The sequence below is a fragment of the Chiloscyllium punctatum genome, unplaced genomic scaffold, assembly GCF_047496795.1.
Source record: "Chiloscyllium punctatum isolate Juve2018m unplaced genomic scaffold, sChiPun1.3 scaffold_202, whole genome shotgun sequence".
Classification (NCBI taxonomy): domain Eukaryota; kingdom Metazoa; phylum Chordata; class Chondrichthyes; order Orectolobiformes; family Hemiscylliidae; genus Chiloscyllium; species Chiloscyllium punctatum.
The window spans coordinates 125,505-137,097 of NW_027309936.1; positions in this window are offsets into that span (position 1 = coordinate 125,505).

The window sequence follows — 11,593 nt, forward strand, 5'->3', positions numbered from 1 at the left end:
GTGTATATAACTGCTTAAAGGCAGGAGACAGATGGTGGTGGAGAGTATAGTGTCTGTATTCCTGTATCGATGCGCTTACTGGCAGGAGACAAGGTGGTGGTGGAGGGTTGTGTATGCATGTGCGTTATTGCGTATATCCGTTTAAGGTCAGTAAGCAGGGTGCTCATAGAACATAGAACATAGATCATTACAGCGCAGTACAGGCCCTTCGGCCCTCAATGTTGCGTTGACCTGTCATACCAATCTGAAGCTCATCTAACCTACACGATTCCATGTACGTCCATCTGCTTGTCCAATGACGACTTAAATGTACTTAAAGTTAGCGAATCAACTACTGTTGCAGGCAAAGCATTCCATACCCTTACTACTCTCTGAGTAAAGAAACTACGTCTGATATCTGTCCTATATCTGTCACGTCTCAATTTAAAGCTATGCCCCTCATGTTCGACGTCACCGTACTTGGAAAAAGGCTCTCCCTGTCCACCCTATCTAACCCTCTGATTATCTTATATGTCTCTATTGAGTCACATGTCAAACTTCTTCTCTCCAACGAAAACAGCCTCAAGTCCCTCAGACTTTCCTCGGAAGACCTTGTCTCCATACCAGGCAAGACCCTAGTAAATCTCTTCTGCACCCTTTCCAAAGCTTTCACATACTTCTTATAATGCGGTGACCAGAACTGTACACAATTCTCCAAGTGCGACCACACCAGAGTTTTGTACAGATGTAGCATAACCTCATGGTTCCAGAACTCGATCCCTATATTAATGTCTTCTTAACAACACAGTCAACCTGGGTGGCAACTTTCAAGGATCTGTGTACCTTGACACCGAGATCTCTTTGCTCATCTACACTACCAAGAATCTTATCATAAGGCCAGTACTTTGAATTCCTGTTCCTCTGATCAAAGTGCATCACCTCACACTTGTCCACATTAAACTCCATTTGCCACCTCTCAGCGCAGCTCTGCATCTTATCTATATCTCTCTGTAACATACAACATCTTTCGTCACTATCCACAACTCCACCGACCTTAGTGTTGTCTGCGAATTTACTAACCCACCCTTCTACTCACTCATCCAGGTCGTTTATAAAAATGATGAACAGCAGTGGACCTAACACCGACCCTTGCGGCACATCACTACTAACTGGACTCCAGGATGAACATTTCCCATCAACCACCACCCTCTGTCTTCTTTCAGCAAGACAATTACTGATCCAAAATGCTATATCTCCCACAATCCTATTCCTCCAAATTTTGAACAATAGCCGACTGTGGGGAACCTTATCAAATCCGTTGCTGATATCCATATACACCACATCAACCGGTTTACTCTCATCTACCTGTTTGGTCACCTTCTCAAAGAACTCAATATGGTTTGTGAGGCACGACATAACCTTCACAAGACCGTGCTGACTATCCATTATCAAATTATTATTTTCTAGATGATTGTAAATCCTATCTCTTATAACCTTTTCCAACACTTTACCAACAACTGAAGTAAGGCTCACTGGTCTATAATTACCAGAGTTGTCTCTACACCCCTGCTTGAACAGGGGAATCACATTTGCTATCCTCCAGTCTTCTGGCACTATTCCTGTAGACAATGAAGATTGAAAGATCAATGCCAAAGGCTCGGCAACCTCCTCCCTGGATTCCCAGAGGATCCCAAGCTAAATCCCATCTGGCCCAGTGGACTTATCTATTTTCAAACTCTGCAGGATTTCTAATACCTCTTCCTTGTGAACCTCAATCCAACCTAGTCTAGTAGCCTGTATCTCAGTATTCTCCTCGACAACATTGTCATTTTCTAGAGTGAATACTGTCGAAAAATATTCATTTGGTGCTTCCTCTAACTCCTCCGACTCCTCAAACAACTTCCCATTAATATCCTTGATTGTCCCTAATCTTACTCTTGTCATTCTTTTATTCTTTAAATACTTATAGAAAGCCTTATTGTTTACCCTGATCCTATCAGCCAACAACTTCTCATGTCTCCTCCTGGCTCTTCTGAGCTCTCTCTTTAGGTCTTTCCTGGCTACCTTGTAACCCGCAAGTGCCCTAACTGAGCCTTCACATCCCATCCTAACATAAGCCTCCCTCTTCCTCTTGACCAGAGATTCCACTTCCTTTGTAAACCACGGCTCCCACGCTCTACAGCTTCCTCCCTGCCTGACAGGTACATAATTATGTAGGACACTCAGGAGCTTTTCCTTGAATAAGCTTCACATTTCTAATGTGCCCATCCCCTGCCGGTTCCTTCACCATCCTATACTTCCTAAATTTTGCCTAATCGCATCGTAACTGCCGCTCCCTCAGCTATAAATTTCGTGGAAGGTTTTGTGCGTGTGTATATCTCCATGTATATCTGTTTGATGACAGGAGACAGGGTGGTCAAGGAGATTTGAGTGAGTGTGTGTGTGTGTGTGTGTGTGCGCATGTGTGTGTGTGTTTGTCTGTGTGTGTGTGTGTGTAATGTTTCCGTGTATATGTGCTTACTGGCACGAGACAGTTTGATGTGTGTGTGTGTCTTTGTGTATATCTGTCCAATGGCAGGAAGCAGGGTGTTCATGGAGGTGTGTGTGTGTGTGTGTGTGTGTGTGTGTGTGTGTGTATGTGAGTTTATGCATATATCTTTTTCATGGCAGGAGACAGGGTGGGGGTAGATGGTAGGTTGTCTGTGATTCTGTGTCTATGTGCTTACTGGTAGGAGACAGGGTGGTGATGGAGGGGTGTGTGTGTGTGTTTCTGTGTATATCTGTTTAATGTCAGGAGACAGAGTATTGGTGGGGGGGATGTTTGTCCATGTGTGTTTTATTTCCTGTGTATGTATGTTTAATGGTAGGTGTTAGGAGGTGGTGCAGAGTTGTGTGTGTTTTTCTGTATATATCTGCTTAATTACAGGAGACAGGCTGGTGGTGGTGGAAGATTATGCATGTGTTTCTGTGTAAAATCGATTAATTGCAGGAAACATTGCGGTGTTGGAGGGTTGTGCATGTGTTTCCGTGTATATTTATTTAATGGTAGGAGGCAGGGTGGTCGTGGAGGTTGTGTGTGTGCGTGTTTCTGTGTGTATCTGATTAACGGCAGGAAACAGGGTAGTGGTTGAGGGATGTGTGTGCGTTTCTGTGTATATCTGTTTAAGGGCTGTGCGTGTGTGTTTCTGTGTATATCTGATTAACGGCAGGAAGCAGGGGAGTGGTTGAGGGATGTATGTGTGTTTGTGTGTATATCTGCTTAAAGGCAGGAGACAGGGTGGTGGTGCAGGGTTGTGCGTTGGTTTCGGTGTCTACCTGTTTAATGTCAGGAGGCAGGGTAGTCATATTGGTTTGTGTGCGTGTGTGTTAATGTGTATATCTATTTAAGGGCTAGGGACAGGGTGGTGGTGGAGGGTGCTGTGTGTGTTTCTGTGTATAATTGTTTAATGGCAGGTGGCATGTTGGTGGTGGAGGGTTGTGTGCGTGTGTTTCTGCGTATATGTGCTTAATGGCAGGAGACATGATGGTGTGTGTGTTTCTCTGTATACCTGTTCAATGGCAGGAGACAGGATGGTCATGGAGGGTTGTGTGTGTTTCTGCGTATCTCTATTCAATGGCAGGAGACACGGTGGTGTTGGAGGGTAGAGTGTCTATGTTTCTGTGTCTGTGTGCTTAGTGGCAGGTGACAGATGGTGGTGGAGGGTTGTGTATGTTTCTGTGTCTATCAGTTTAAGGTCAGTAGACAGGGTGTTCGTAGAAGATTGTATGTTTGTTTCTGTGTATATCTGTTTGATGGCAGGTGACAGGGTGGTGGTGGAGGGTTGTATGTGTTTGTTTCTGAGTATATCTGTTTCATGGCAGGCGATGTGGTGCTTGAGGGTTGTGCGTGTGTTTCTGCTTAATGGCAGGCAACAACATGCTGGTCGGGGGTTTTGTGTGTGTTTGTGTGTGTGTGTTTCTGAGAATATCTGTTTAATGGCATAAAACAATGTGGTGGTCAACAGTTGTGTATTTGTGCATTTCTACGTATATCTGTTTAGTTACAGGGGATAGTGTTGTGGTGGAGGGTTGAGTGTGTGTGTGTGTGTGTGTGTGTGTGTGTGTGTGTGTGTGTGTGTGTGTGTGTGTGTGTGTGTGTGTGTGTGTATAAATGTTTAATTGCGTGGGTTCGAATCTCACCACTGCCATTTCTGCTGATCAACTCCAACGCGGCAGCATTGTTAAAGTGTTGTTTTGGTCCCCACAGCATGTTGATGTTGAAAACAAAAGGAAAATGGACTTGCTTTAGAGAATTAACTGTGGTGTGGGATAGAGCCAAATACTTCAAAGAGTCTCTGCTGTCAGGATCGTGTTCGCCAGCCACACGGAAAATCGCAAACACCTCTGCTGTTCCAGGCAAGTTGAGCTTTTACTGGAACCGAATGGAGACTGTTATTTCATTGCTGTTGTGAAACAAAGTCCTGCAGTGACTTGACTCGTCGTTATTTGGTTTTCTGGCCAATGAGAAAATCGTTCCAATGAATTTCGATGTGATATGTTATTGAATTTCTCCCATTTCCTTCATTTCCGTCCTGGAGACATCGGAATGGAAAGGTAATCTAATCGAGACTGTGATTGGTGAAATTCACTTTTTATGGCCCATTCTTATTATGTTCTTTCTTTCTCTCTTTACAGCATTGTCTGGGAAGTGATGGTGCACTAAGACTGCAGTATGTTTGGAAGAGTAGTTTGGAATTGCCCTGTTGTTAGTTGTGAGATTAGTTTATAAATCATGCCCTCGGACTGTCTCACATTTTGCATTCATGCATCTCTGTGTCTGAAAATGCATTAGGTTTGCCAGCTTTGTTTGTGTTCCGTGTTAAATGCTTTCTGTTTTGAGATTCGCTCATTACATTACGAATTAACAGGGTTTCTGAGGTAACTTCCAGCTGAAAAAATCCTTAACTGTGGATCTGGGAAAATTTCAGAGTATGGTCAGTCGGAGCAAAAGTAAGGAAGTCGTTCCTTTCTGCAGTGTTTCGCAATACTACCTTTCCCGTGAGCAGTCGAACACACTAAAGGATTGTGCCACAGACTGCGACGGCAAGCTCCACTAAAAAGTAATCCTTTAAAGCCGGTGTAAGCAACACAACGTTATTGGGGTACACCGCTTGGAAACAAATACTTCGGTGTATCTCGAGCATGCTCACCACATAGCCAAATTTAAACAAGTCCAGTTCCCCAGTATTTGGCCCCAAACCCTCGAAACCCATCCTATCCAGAAAATGATCCGATTACCTTTGCAATTTTCTGAGCCTCCTCCGCTTCCTCTGGTAGCTCATTCCATACACGCACAACCTTCTGTGTGGGAAATGTGCCTCAGGTCCTTTGTCAATTTCAGCCCACTCACCTTAAACCTATACTCTCGAGTTTTCAACTCACCCCAACTTGGGTAAAACACGTAAATACTCAGTTTACAACCCTTCCATTAGATCATGTCGCAGCCGTTACGCAGCAGGGAAAGTCGTCCCAGCCTATTCCACCTCGCTCTACGGTCCAAACACTGACCACATCCTTGTCTATATTTTGTCATCAATTTCACGTGTCTTTTTTTTACGTTTTCAAGATGTCAATTACGCTGGGAAACAACGAGCTATTGGAAACGAATAATGGCTTCAACTTTCAGTGCTGGATGCCACAAAGCTGCAGCAGGAACGGCAGAGGCTTGTTTCTGTAGTGTAGTGATCATCACGTTCGCCACACACGCGAAAGGTCCCCAGTACGAAACTGGGCAGAAACTGCTTTGTTCTTCAACTGCAGCCTAGACAAGAACAGAGCTTTCTTGCTTGCTTTCCCATCTGCAAACCTGCCTTCGAAGTTGCTTGAACAAATCTGCTCTCGTAGTGAAGTGCAATGTAATTCCATTAACTTACAGTGCAAAGCATTGTAAAGTTTTTCTCCAACCTGGTTCTGATCATATGACATTCTGTTTGAGAGTGTATTTACCGCCTTCTGATCCTTCCACGAGAAGCATTACCGCATTTGCATTCCTTGCGCAGGCGGCCCGGTTCAAAGACAGGGAAGAAGCTGATGCGCTGGTGTCACAGCGCACCACGGATTCCTCAACTAGTCTGTCTGTCAAATGCATCCCAAAGTCGTCTCTGAAAAACCTCATTTGGAAGCTGTCTGTCGTTATTCAACGTGCGAGAATTGGCACCAGAGGTCCTGAATCATGTTTTGGAGCAGTTCGCACGTTCGTGGCTCATTCAATCAGCAACAGCAATGAAAGAAATTACACTCTCAGAGGAACCTCTGGACCTGTGCTTTCATAGCGTCGCTAGTATTAAGGTGCGCCCCGAGATCTAAGCCACGTTGGAACTGAAACGGAGGAGTCGACAGAGAGGCTACAGAATGACATCGCATCCATTTGGTTTTCTTTAAATCACTGAGGAGCAGGAAAATGTAAACGGGGAGGGCGAGTGGGGAAGTCAGGCAGTTGCAGCTCTGGTGAAATTCATTCTTTGCGATTCACTCAGCAACCAGAGACGTGACGGTGACTCAGGCGTGAGAGCTCTTCACATCGAGAACAAAAAGCAATCAAGGGCAGTTAGCACCTCTTCCGGAGTGGGGGTGGGGTGAGGTAATTACCTTTTGACTTCTGTTACTATGTTCAGAAACTGCCTTTTGGATTGAGGTGAACAGAAACTGCATTTCTAAAAAGCACCATGGAACTTGTTAAACTTTATTGAGTCGCTTTTTCTCATCGATTCCCACTCAGGTTTCCAACTCAGTTGGTATCCATGTGGCTCGTGTCCAGGAGTGAACATCTCTGCAGCAAATTGCACTGTTAAGGTAAAAGGCAAGGAAAGTGGCATCTCGAACTGGCTCCGAGGTCAGACCTTCCTCACAATGTAATCTGTCGTTCTCGGATTTTTTTTTATGTTTCAAAAATATACTTTATTCATAAAATGATTTGATGGTCTGTACATTTGATCATGCCATACATATGTCCATATTTACAAACACAGATTCAAATTTATCCTTGTCATTTACAATCCTGTGCCTTTTTCAATCTTGTACATATACATATATTTGGCTGAGGCATCAACAGAGCCCAAAAAACGTCCGCATGGGCCCCCTGTTCTTCTTTAGGCAGGCCGATCTTACACGGTGGTCTTTCCCCACCGCGCCTTGGCGGCAGCTGCCCCAAGCTTCAGCGCGTCCCTCAACACGTAGTCTTGGACCTTGGAATGTGCCAGTCTGCAACACTCGGTCGGGGTCAACTCCTTCAGCTGGAAGATCAACAGGTTTCGGACCTCCCAGAGAGCGTCCTTCACCGAGTTGATGATCCTCCAGGCGCAGTTAATGTTCGTCTCGGTGCGAGTCCCGGGGAACAGGCCGTCGAGCACGGAGTCCCGCGTCACGGCGCTGCTCGGGACGAACCTCGACAAGCACCACTGCATTCCTCTCCAGACTTCCTCTGCATAGGCACATTCCAGAAGGAGGTGTGTGACAGTCTCGTCCCCCCCGCAGCCACTTCGAGGGCAGCGTGCGGTGCGGCAGAGAGTCCGGGCGTGCATAAAGGATCTCACAGGCAGAGCCCTTCTCACCACCAGCCAAGCCACGTCTTGGTGCTTGTTGGAAAGTTCTGGCGATGAGGCATTCTGCCAAATGGCCTTGACAGTCTGCTCAGGGAACCGCTCGACAGGATCCGCCCTCTCCTTTTCCCGAAGGGTCTCAAGGACGCTACGTGCTGACCACTTCCTGATGGACTTGTGGTCAAAGGTGTTTTTCCTCATAAATTTCTCCACGAAGGACAGGTGACACGGAACGGTCCAACTACTCGGAGCGTTCCGCGGCAGCGAGGCCAGGCCCATCCTTCGCAACACCGGGGACAGGTAGAACCTCAGTACGTAGTGACACTTGGTGTTTGCGTACCGGGGATCCACGCACAGCTTGATGCAGCCACACACAAAGGTGGCCATCAGGGTGAGGGTGGCATTGGGCGTGTTTTTTCCCCCATTGCACCGGTCTTTGTACATAGAGTCTCTTCGGACCCGGTCCATCTTTGATCTCCAAATGAATTGGAAGATGGCCCAGGTGACTGCGGCGGCACAGGTCCTGGGGATAGGCCAGACCTGTGCCACATATAGCAATACTGAGAGTACCTCACACCTGATGACCAGGTTTTTTCCCGCGATGGAGAGCGACCGTTGCCCCCATCTGCCTAGTTCCTGTCTCATCTTGCTGATCCGCTCCTCCCAAGTCTTGGCGCACGCCCCAGCCCCCCCGAACCAAATACCCAGCACCTTCAGGTGGTCAGTCCTGACGGTGAAGGGGATAGAGGATTGGTCGGCCCAGTTCCCGAAGAGCATGGCCTCGCTCTTGCCTCGGTTTACCTTGGCCCCCGAGCCCCGTTCGAACTGGTCACAGATGCACACGAGTCTGTGCACGGACAGCGGATCCGAGCAGAAAACAGCGACGTCATCCATGTACAGGGAGGCCTTAACCTGCAGGCCCCCGCTGCCAGGAATAGTCACCCCTCTCAGGCTCGCATCCTTCCTGATGGATTCGGCAAATGGCTCTATGCAACACACAAACAAGGCGGGTGAGAGAGGGCATCCCTGCCTGACTCCAGATCTTACAGGGAAGCTATCTGATTCCCACCCATTGATTGAGACTGCGCTGACAATGTTGGTGTAGAGCAGTCTGATCCAATTTCCGATTCCCTCCCCAAAGCCCATTTTGGAGAGGACATCCCTCATATATGTATGCGATATCCTGTCAAAGGCTTTCTCCTGGTCCAGGCTGATGAGGCAGGTGTCCACCCCTCTGTCCTGCACATAGGCGATCGTATCCCTGAGGAGTGCGAGACTCTCAGAGATCTTCCTGCCCGGTACAGCACAGGTTTGGTCCGGGTGGATCACCGATCCCAGAGCAGGCCTGACCCGGTTGGCGATGACCTTTGACAAGATTTTGTAGTCTGCATTTAACAGTGAGATCGGTCTCCAATTTCTAATTTCCTCCCTCTCCCCCTTCTGCTTGTAGATGAGGGTGATGATGCCTTTCCTCATGGATTCACTCATGGTACCTGCCCGAAGCATACTGACATACACCTCCAGCAGGTCCTGGCCGATCAAGTCCCAAAGAGCGGAATAAACCTCGACCGGTAAGCCGTCGCTTCCGGGAGTTTTATTCTTTCCGAAGGACTCGAGGGCCTTGGTCAGTTCATCCAGAGATAGCGGCTGGTCCAGCCTCTCTCGTGTTCCGTCATCTAGGACCTCCGTGATAGAGGACAGGAATGACTGGGAGGCCGCGCTGTCGGTTGGCTTCGAGTCATACAGGCTGGCGTAGAAGGATTTGCTGATCCTCATGACGTCAGCCTGAGATGACGTTACCGAGCCATCTTCTTTCTTCAGGCTGCTGAGCACGGAGCTCTCTTTGTGCACCTTCTGGAAGAAGAAACGCGAGCACGTCTCGTCCTGCTCCACCGAGCGGACCCTGGACCGGAAGATTATCCTGGAGGCCTCCGAGGCAAAGAGCGAGGCTTGCTGGCCCTTCACCTCCTTGAGGTCCTCCGTGACATCGACCCCCATCGTCTGCAGCAGGAGCAGGTTCTGCATACTTTCCTGGAGCTGGGACAGTTTTCCCCGCCTCTCTCTCGCCTCCTGGACACCTTTGAGGATAAAGAACCTCTTGATGTTCCCTTTTACCGTTTCCCACCAGTCCGCTGGAGACTCAAAGAGAGGCTTCACGGTTCTCCAACCTGCGTAATCCCTCTTGAGCTCTTCGATGTTTCCCGGGGTCAACAGCTTAGTGTTCCACGTTCCCTTGCCCGCCCGCTGTTCGTCCTGTAGGTGACAGTCGGCCAGCAGGAGGCAGTGGTCAGAGAAGAACACCGGCTTGACGTCGGTGGATCAGACCGAGAGCGTTCTCGGATTGTAATGCTACCTCCGGTTTTAGGGTGGATCATTCTTTGGGAACCTTATTCTGCAAAACAGACACAGTGACTGAAACTATGCTACACGGTACGATTTGGGACACGGCCTGCTCAGCTTCGTGCGTTTTTTCTGTAGTCCGGTGTGTTTCGTGTTCCGTGTAAACGTGAAAGTTGTCCTGTTTTGAGCAATGGGTGAAATCATTTAGCAAAGCAAGAATTGAAATTGCAGTAATGTCAAGTAGCTCATGGTAATTTGACCCAATCATAACCGATCATATATTTGCACGCACTCACAGATACATTTGTAGCTGAATCCAGTCTGAGAAGATAGACTCAGTTTACCAGTGATTTTTGTCTGGATTGATGGGCTATCGTTATCTGCTGAGAAATTGATATTGTAGATGGGCACATCCCCGCAACTGTGCGAGTCGGAGAGGGATCATGGAACCGTTTTCACGTCAGTTTGCAGCTGTTGCTATGCAGGAGCACAATTGGAAGTGCAAGAAAATGGCGCGCTGGGCGTGTTGGTAGCGTGGCCGCGCGGTCTAAATCGCTGAATTATGGCTGCAGTCTCGACAGCGGCATGGGTTCGAATTCCATCACTGCTGTTTCGGCTGAACCAGTCCAACGGCGCTGACCGTTTGGAAGCTGTCTGTCGTTATTCAACGTGCGAGAATTGGCACCAGAGGTCCTAAATCATGTTTTGGAGCAGTTCGTTACCAGAGCTGCAACTGCCTCACTTCCCCACTCGCCCTCCCCGTTTGCATTTTCCTGCTCGTCAGTGATTTAAAGAAAACCAAATGGATGCGATGTCTTTCTGTAGCCTCTCTGTAGATTCCTCCATTTCACTTCCAACATGGGTTAGATCTCGGGGCGCACCATAATACTAGCAACGCCACGAAAGCACCCCTGTCACCTCAGTGTAATAACAGGCCAATTGTTTGAAAGATCTAAAGATTAACCCACCCAAAAACTTTTCCCGATCATATTTCTTCACATTTATTGCTTACTAATACACATATCCCTGTACACAGTGTGCGATTTAGCGTGCCAGCTCACCTAACCTGCACATCTTTGGATTGTGGGAGGACACCACAGCAAAGTCACATAGACTTCGGGAGAACGTGCAAAGTCCCCACTGTCACCCGAGGAGTGAATAAAACGAATGTCCCTGGCGCTGTGAGGCAGCATTGCTAACCGGGTCCCATGTAATCTTATGCAATAAGTAAAATCAGTGAACGATACGAAAAAAAAAGTTTCAAATGAACACTCTCCGACATTGTCAAGGCATGTCAATCTTACATTCAATATGAATAGGTGTATGGAAAACAATAAAAAACAAAATCCCGGCAATTCATGAATAAACTATAATTAAAAATTTAATTTGATCAAAGGTCATAACAATATTTAGACGAATTGCAATTTTTCATGACAAATGTAGGTAATTAGCTGACTAATGAATAATTGGAAGTGGCATATATTTACTGAATGCCGAAGAAAGCGACTTGTTTATCCCCTTGTCACACAGCAGAATAACTGTGTGTGTGTGTGTGTGTGTTCGAAATGTTTGAATCCAGCTCTTTCTATCAAAATAAATGATGACTTACGATCACTTCGCCTTGTCACCTTTAAAACCATAACATTCTCAAATATTTTCCAGGCATTTGCAACCAGAAGAACTAGTTAATTTCTTTT